The following is a 7,949-nucleotide window of genomic DNA, read 5'->3' on the forward strand; positions in this document are numbered from 1 at the left end:
GCTGTCATTATAGGAGATATATATTTAAGCCTTCAGCTTAGTTCTTTAAGACTAGTTTTAATATGGACCAGTTTTTCTGGAACCTGTAAAAAACATAAACCAAGATCTATAAAAGTAATTTTTCCTCATAGAAGACCTAACATACTTTCAGCTTACCAAAAGCAATTAAATATGTTAATTGCATATATTTTAGTAACTTCTCAAGACATACTGGTACATATTTTAGTATAGAAGATTATCAAGTACAAGAATTATATTCTGCTACTTGCTGACAAATAATGTCAAAAACCTAAATGATGATCATAAAGGTCAAAGTGACAACTAGAATAAATAAAGTTCAACTTTGACCAATTTTAGTAGGTTACTTTATGCTAGATCTAGAAGTAACCTTAAGTTTAAAATATTGAAATAGAACTGAAAGATTAGGAAAAACTGTATATCTTGCGGCAAATGATACTTGCATGTTAATAAAGGCTCTTGACTGAAAGGTTTGATGAACACTTGGTGTTTGATCTTTTTAACTTTAATTTTTCTCTTTCTCCTGAGAATTCATGAAACTACTTACTTCAGGACATTTTGCTATATGACTGAATAGCAGGAATGTTTATTTGGTTAAATCAAAGAGATAATTTTATATAGCACTGAAAATAGCTTTCTGACACTTGGTAATTAGTTTACTTTTCAAATTATGGGCAAATCTGCCCAACCTTTCTTTTTCTGCACACAAACTATTACCACAAAATCCTGTTTTATTTAGTTAATATTTCTGTACTAAGATTATTTAATGCTTTTTAGATTGCTTATTCTTCATGCAATTATTGACAAATGACATCTCCTTACTTTTGAAGTCTTGTTGGTACTAAGAAAAACAGTTTACCATAAGCAGTAAATTAAGTTCATGTTAAAAGAAATATATTTAGAGACATCTTGCTGTGCATGGAATGGTCATCTTAGTGTGAGCCATATTGCTAAATTTATCAATTCTTTCAAAATAGTGCAAATACTCTGAGAAATAATATAAAACTGCTGTTAAAGGTTGAACAGTATTTAATCCTAGTAATTCCTATCTATATAATTTTTTATAAAGAAATTTTATTCAAAAAAAAAAAAAAAGAAAGAAATTTTATTCAATTTAACAAAGCTTGGATGTATCCAGACTTAGCAGTGCTAAGTAGAGCTTTTGATTGGTTACCTCTAAGTTTGATAAAACACTTATCAATCTGGAAATCAGTAAATGCCATTGATTTTTATATGTACAAACATACATATGTGTATATATATATGTAAATCTCTTATAATTCCAGGCCAGTCATATTTATGTCAAGATTATACATTTCTATTAGGTAAAACTCTAAAATATTGTACCCAATAATTTCTTTTGTGACTTGATCCCGGACCCTGGGATCATGCCCTGAGCCAAAGGCAGATGCTCAACCACTGAGTCACCCAGGTGTTCCCCCCCAATGACTTCTTTAAGCAAATATTTATTAACCTATCATTATTTTTGGTATGTTAGAGCACAAAACTGGGCGTTAAAGTCTGAAATCTTTTGTTAACTAGTCATGTGATCTTGAATAAGTTACTGGGCCTTAATTTCGTATTTAAAAAATTAGGAGATTGCACATTAATAGGGTAATAATGTTTACCACATTAATTTTTTTAATGAACAAACAAGATTGTGTTTGTGGATATTGCTTAAATCCAAAATTGCAAACATAGATGATAAGATTAGAAGGATTATAAAAGAAAAATGGCTTTCTTGCTGCATCGCTTAGATAATACTCTAAATTTCCAGTTTGCTGCTTTTGATTAAGCATTAAATACCACATATCAGTACTAAATATATTAATGGTTAGTTTAGAATTAATTTAGAATCCTTGTTTTCTATTGCCTGCTATATAAAGAAAATCCAATTTTAGTTTTGATTATCCATAATTACTAATATAAAGGGAATATTGGCTATTTTCATACCAGTATCATATAATGCAAGACCAACCCAAAATTCATTTTTCATTCATACCCTAAGGTAGTAACTTAAACTGAAACAGATACATATGTAATTTACTTACTTCATGTATTTCTAACTGAAAACAAGCCTTTTTTTTTCAGTGCCCTGTTGGAATATTGTTTCCTTCCTCTACACTCCCTTAGTTGGTCCCTCCATTCCCCCAAGTCTTTTAAAACATTGGGAAATTTTAAAAGTTGCTTTGAGATAAAACTTGTCTTACTCATCAAATTGTTGTGGAAGTTTTGTGTTAGTACTCTCATATAGGACCCAAGATTATCAGAATTAGATCTTTTTCCTCTCTGTATTACTAGATGCTTAGTCATTTTTAATATAAAAATTTTTGTAATATTTACCTAGATAAAAGTTTATATGTTTAGACCTTTATCTGTGATAAGATCCATTGCTTCATTATTAGAGAAGCATGTACATAATGATAGCTTAGAATAAGAAAAATTCAAATTTCATGACTTTATATTCAACCAAAATTCTCTAAAACCTTTTAATCAGCCTTTTATATCCTGTACTTGTAAGGCTTGTGATTAATTCTGTCTATGCATATCAGCTGATGGTATATGCACTGTTAGGGGTTTTTGTTTTTGTTTTTGGTAATACATCACTAGGATTTTAGCTATAAAGCATGTTAAGTTTTGATGCAAAATTATCAAATATATTTTACTTTTGAGTCAGTGTAGTGTCATTTCTGTGAATCTAAAGTATAATTTTGAATCAGAAAGTACATTTTCTTCAGACTAATAAAGACAATTTGTCTTTCTGTAATTTTATTCAGCCACTTTTGGAAACGCACGTTTCTTTAGTTTCTTACTGCCATTGTTTAGATCAAACAGTATTTGCCGTTTGCTGTTTGGTTTTTACTTTGATGAAGATCCAAGATAAAATTTATAGTCCAAAAAGTCACAAGCTAATTTATGGTAAGATACTAGATTCAGATTGTAGTTCAAATTAGAACAAACATAGTGCTTAGATTCTAGAGATGACCTATGAATGCTACATACAGTAAAGGAAGTCATGTTAGAGTATTGAAGTAAACAATATACAGAATATTGAAATGGTGGAATTAAGATAGGTAATGCATGAAGTGTGCCTACGAAATAGTAAGTGCTTAAGAAATACCTAACATTTCTATCCAAATGAACATTATCCTTCACTTAGGGCTGTTGTTGCTCAAAATGTTTCTGGACTTTAGAGCTTATAATAAATGTTCTTTTGAATAGCCTCATTAGTGGGAGATGCTTTTCTTTATGTGCTGTGTAACAGTCCAATGTTTTTTATCTAGACCTATTGAATAGAGCTAAGTGGCCAGGCTGGTAGAGGAAGAAGGTATATAACTAGAAGAATTAGAGTAGCTTTCTCACGTAGCCAGTAATCTGGTTCAGGTAGCATGGCATTGAGGTCACAAAGCTAAATATAAGAACATAGCAGCATCAAAGTTGTAATTCAAATGGGTTTTATGAAATTACTGTTTAACAATGCAACACATCTCTGTTACTTTGCTTAAAATAGACCGTGTTTAAGCATTTTGTTTCCAGCATTTTGGTTTTGTTTTCAACATCACATTGAAAGATGACTTTCTTGTTCTGGGCAAGAATAGGCTTTATCTGATAAGGTACCACCATCTTTAAACACTAAAGGTACTCTGATGAAAACCTTTTCCTAAAGAATTGAGTCCAGGAAGTTACACTGAGTAATGAAATGGCTATACTGAAGTTATAATAGGTCAGAAGCTTGTGACACTAATGAAACTACAGTTTACATGATTTATTTTTTTTTAATTATTTATTTTTGATAGCCATACAGAGAGAGAGAGGCAGAGACACAGGCAGAGGGAGAAGCAGGCTCCATGCTCTGGAAGCCTGACGTGGGATTCGATCCCGGGTCTCCAGGATCGCGCCCTGGGCCAAAGGCAGGTGCCAAACCGCTGCGCCACCCAGGGATCCCTACGTGATTTATTTTTTAATGCAACTATTACCATTCTTTTCCTAGTAGCAATTTTTGCCTTATGTGCATCTTCTAAAAACTAGGTAAGACAGCAAGAATGAAGGGGGAAGAACTATTTTTTTTTTTTTTTTTTTTTTAGGTAGGATTACCTGTTACCTTTCTTAGTGCCCAGCACAGCACCTTTACATTGCAGACATTCAAAAAATGTTGAGTTGGGGATCCCTGGGTGGCTCAGAGGTTTAGCGCATGCCTTTGGCACAGGGCGTGATCCTGGAGACCTGGGATCGAGTCCCATGTCGGGCTCCCTGCATGGAGCCTGCTTCTCCCTCTGCCTGTGTCTCTGCCTCTCTGTGTTTCTCACAGAATAAATAATAGAATAAATAAATAAAATCTTTCAAAAAATATTTTTTAAAAAAGTTGAGTCAAGTGCACTGGTGTGTAAAGGTAATGTCTTAGTCATATTCCACTGCAACCTTAAATTTTGTTTTAACTACCAATATATAAATGTTGAAATAAAAGATTAGTCTGAGCCTAACTGGAGATATCTGCACATCATTGGTCTACCTCTTGCAGGGAAGAGTAATGAATGGGAAGGCAGGAAAGCTAGGTTCAAGATCATTGTTAATGAGCTTTTTTTTTTTTTTTTTAAGATTTTATTTATTTATTAGAAAGTGAGAAAGCAACAGAGGGAGAGGGAGAAGCAGGCTCCCCACTGAGCAGGAACCCTGATGTCGGGGGTCGATCCCAGGACCCTGGGATCATGACCTGAGCTGAAGGCAGATGCTTAACCAGCTGAGCCACCTGGGCACCCCCAATGATCTATGATGTTCTCCCATGAAAAATAATAGTCTATGAATAAACACTTTTCCAAAGAAGATACACAAATGACAAGTCATATAAACCTGCTCAAGTCATCATGGAAATACTAAACCACAGTAAGATACTTGCTTCACAACCACTGTGATAGGTATAATACTTTTTAAAGGAACAATAATAAATGTTGGCCTAGATGTATAAAAATTGAAAGATAAATTCCAGGTATGAGTGTAAAATGGAACTGCTGCTATAGAAAACATTTTGGCTGGGATGCCTGGGTGGCTCAGTGGTTGAGTGTCTGCCTTCAGCTCAGGGTGTGATCCTGGAGTCCCACATTGGCTCCCTGCGGGGAGCCTGCTTCTCCCTCTTCCTATATCTCTGCCTTCTCTCTGTGTGTCTCATGAATAAATAAAATCTTTTTTAAAAAAGAAAAAACAGTTTGGGACTTAAAAAATTAAACAGAGAGGTTCCAGTTCAAGGTGGCAAAGTAGAAGACTCTGAACTCCCCTCCTCCATAAACATACCAAATTACATGTATTAACAGAACAATTGTTCCTGAGGAAGAACTGAGGACTGACTGAACAGCTACTGAACAACAAAGAACATCAAGAGAAATGGAAACATGTCAGAGTTCAAAAGAATAACTAGCATAGTCAGCTAGCCAGCAGAAGTCACTAAGCACACATAATCTGCATAAGGGAACACCATACACAAGATCACTACTTCGACTTTAGATGTAGCCATTTCATCTAAGTCATAGAAACAAAGTCAAGCAAAACGGGGCGCTAGAACTGTGTTCCAAAAGAAAAGAACAAGAAACTAAGGAAAATAACTAAGTGAAACACAAGCAAATGCCAATAAGGAATTTAAAGTAATGATCACAAAGATACTGAGTTGGAGAAAAGAATTGAAGACCTCAGTGAGACGTTCAATAAAGAGATAAAAAATATTAAAAAGAATCAATCATAGTTGAAGAATACAATAACTAGTTGAAGTAAAAAACACTAGAGGGAATCAACACTAGATTAAAGGATCCAGAAGAATATACCAGGATCTAAAAGGATAATAGAAGACAAACTAAACAGCAAAAAGAAAAAATGAGAATAGATTAAGAGATCTCTTGGACAGCATCCAGTGAACAAACATTTGCATTATAGAGGTCCCAGAAGAAGAAAGAGGTTTAGAAAATTTTGAAAAAATAACTGAAAATTTCCCTAACCTAGGATAGGAAATAGACATCTAAGTCCAAGAAGCACAGAAAGTTCCAAACAAGATAAACCTAAAGAGGTCCACACCATGGCACATAATTAAAATGTCAATGGTTAAAGAAAGATTGAGAATCTAAAAGCAGAAAGAAATAAAAGGAATCTTAAAAGCAAGAAAGATGGGACACCTGGGTGGCTCAGAGGTTGAGTGGCTGCCTTGGCTCAGGGCGTAATCCCAGTCTGGAGATTGAGTCCCACATCGGGCTCCCGCAGGGAGCCTGCTCCTCCCTCTGCCTATGTCTCTACCTCTTTCTGTGTCTCTCATGAATAAAAAAATAAATAAAATCTTTTTTTAAAAAAAGGCAGAAGCTCAAACAACTCAGCCACTCAGGCAAGCCATATTTTAATCTTTAATATTTTTCTTATGTCTAATTATGGCCACTTCTTTTCCACTTAAAGAAGTCCCTTTAACATTTCTTGTAAGGTGGGACATCTGGGTGGATCAGTGGTTGAGCGCCTCCCTTTGGCCCAGGGTGTGATCCTGAGGTCCCGGGATCGAGTTCCGCATCGGGCTTCCTGCGTGGAGCCTGCTTCTCCCTCTGCCTGTGTCTCTGCCTCTCTCTGTGTGTCTCTCATGAATAAATAAATAAAATCTTTAAAAAAAAAAAAAGCAAGCAAGAAAAAAGTTACCTACAAGGGAAAATTTACAAGATTACCAGCTGATTTTTCAGCAGAAACTGAAGCCTTAAGGGAGTGGCATGATATATTCAAAGTGCGGAAGGAAAAAAACAATAACCAAGAATACTCAATAAGGCTGTCATTCAGATTTGAAGGAGAGATAAAGTTTCCCAGAAAAATGAAAGATAAAGGAGTTTATCACCATTAAACTAACCTTACAAGAAATGTTTTTTTTTAAGATTTTATTCATTTATTCATGAGAGACACAGAGAGAGGCAGATACAAAAGGAAATATTCATAAACATAAAGAGAGAAATTGATGCTAGTACAAAAATAGTAGGGGAGTTTACTACTCCACTAACATCAATGGATGGATAGATCATCCAGACAGAAAAATAAAAAAGGAAACAACATCTTTAAATCACACATTAGATCAGATGTACATAATAGATATATAGAGAACATTAGATCCAAAAACAACAGAATACACATTCTTTTCAAGTGCACATGGAACATTCCTCAGAATAGATCACATATTAGGCCATAAAACAAGATTAAATAAATTTAAGAAGATTGAATCATACCAGGCTTCCTTTCCAACCACAGCAGCATGAAACTAGAAATAATTCACAAGAAAAACATTGGGAAAAAAACATGTGGAGACTAAAAATCATACTATACTAAACAATCAATAATGGGTCAATGAGGCAATCAAAGAAGTACAAAAATACATGGACACAAATGACAATAAAAACAAAATGGAAAAAAAAAAAAAAAAAACAAAGACAAAATGGTCCGGGCGGCCCATTCAGCAGTTCAGCACCGCCTTCAGCCCAGGGCCTGATCCTGGAGACCCGGGATCGAGTCCCATATCTGGCTCCCTGCATGGAGCCTGCTTCTCCCTCTGCCTGTCTCTCTGTCTCTCATGAATAAATAAATAAAATCTTTTTTTAAATGGTCCAAAATCTCTGGGATACAGTGAAAGCAGTTCTAAGAAGGAAGCTACAACATAGATCTGCCTCAAGAAACAAGAAACCTAGCTGGCTCTGTCGGTGGAGCATGCAACTATTGACCTCAGGGTTGTGGGTGCGTGGGACCAGATCGGCCGCTGAGATTTTCATGCCAGATGAAGCAAAAGCCAGTGGGGAAGTGAAGAATGCCTGCCACCTCCAGAGACTATTGAAAGACTTCCTGTAGCTGGAAGACGGCAGCCCTCTGGCAGGAGCATTATTTCATTATTTCATTTCAGGTTACAGAGGATTTAGTTCTCAGAAGCTGGACAAGAG

This window comes from Vulpes lagopus, chromosome 9 (assembly GCF_018345385.1).
Source record: "Vulpes lagopus strain Blue_001 chromosome 9, ASM1834538v1, whole genome shotgun sequence".
NCBI classification, from domain to species: Eukaryota; Metazoa; Chordata; class Mammalia; order Carnivora; family Canidae; genus Vulpes; species Vulpes lagopus.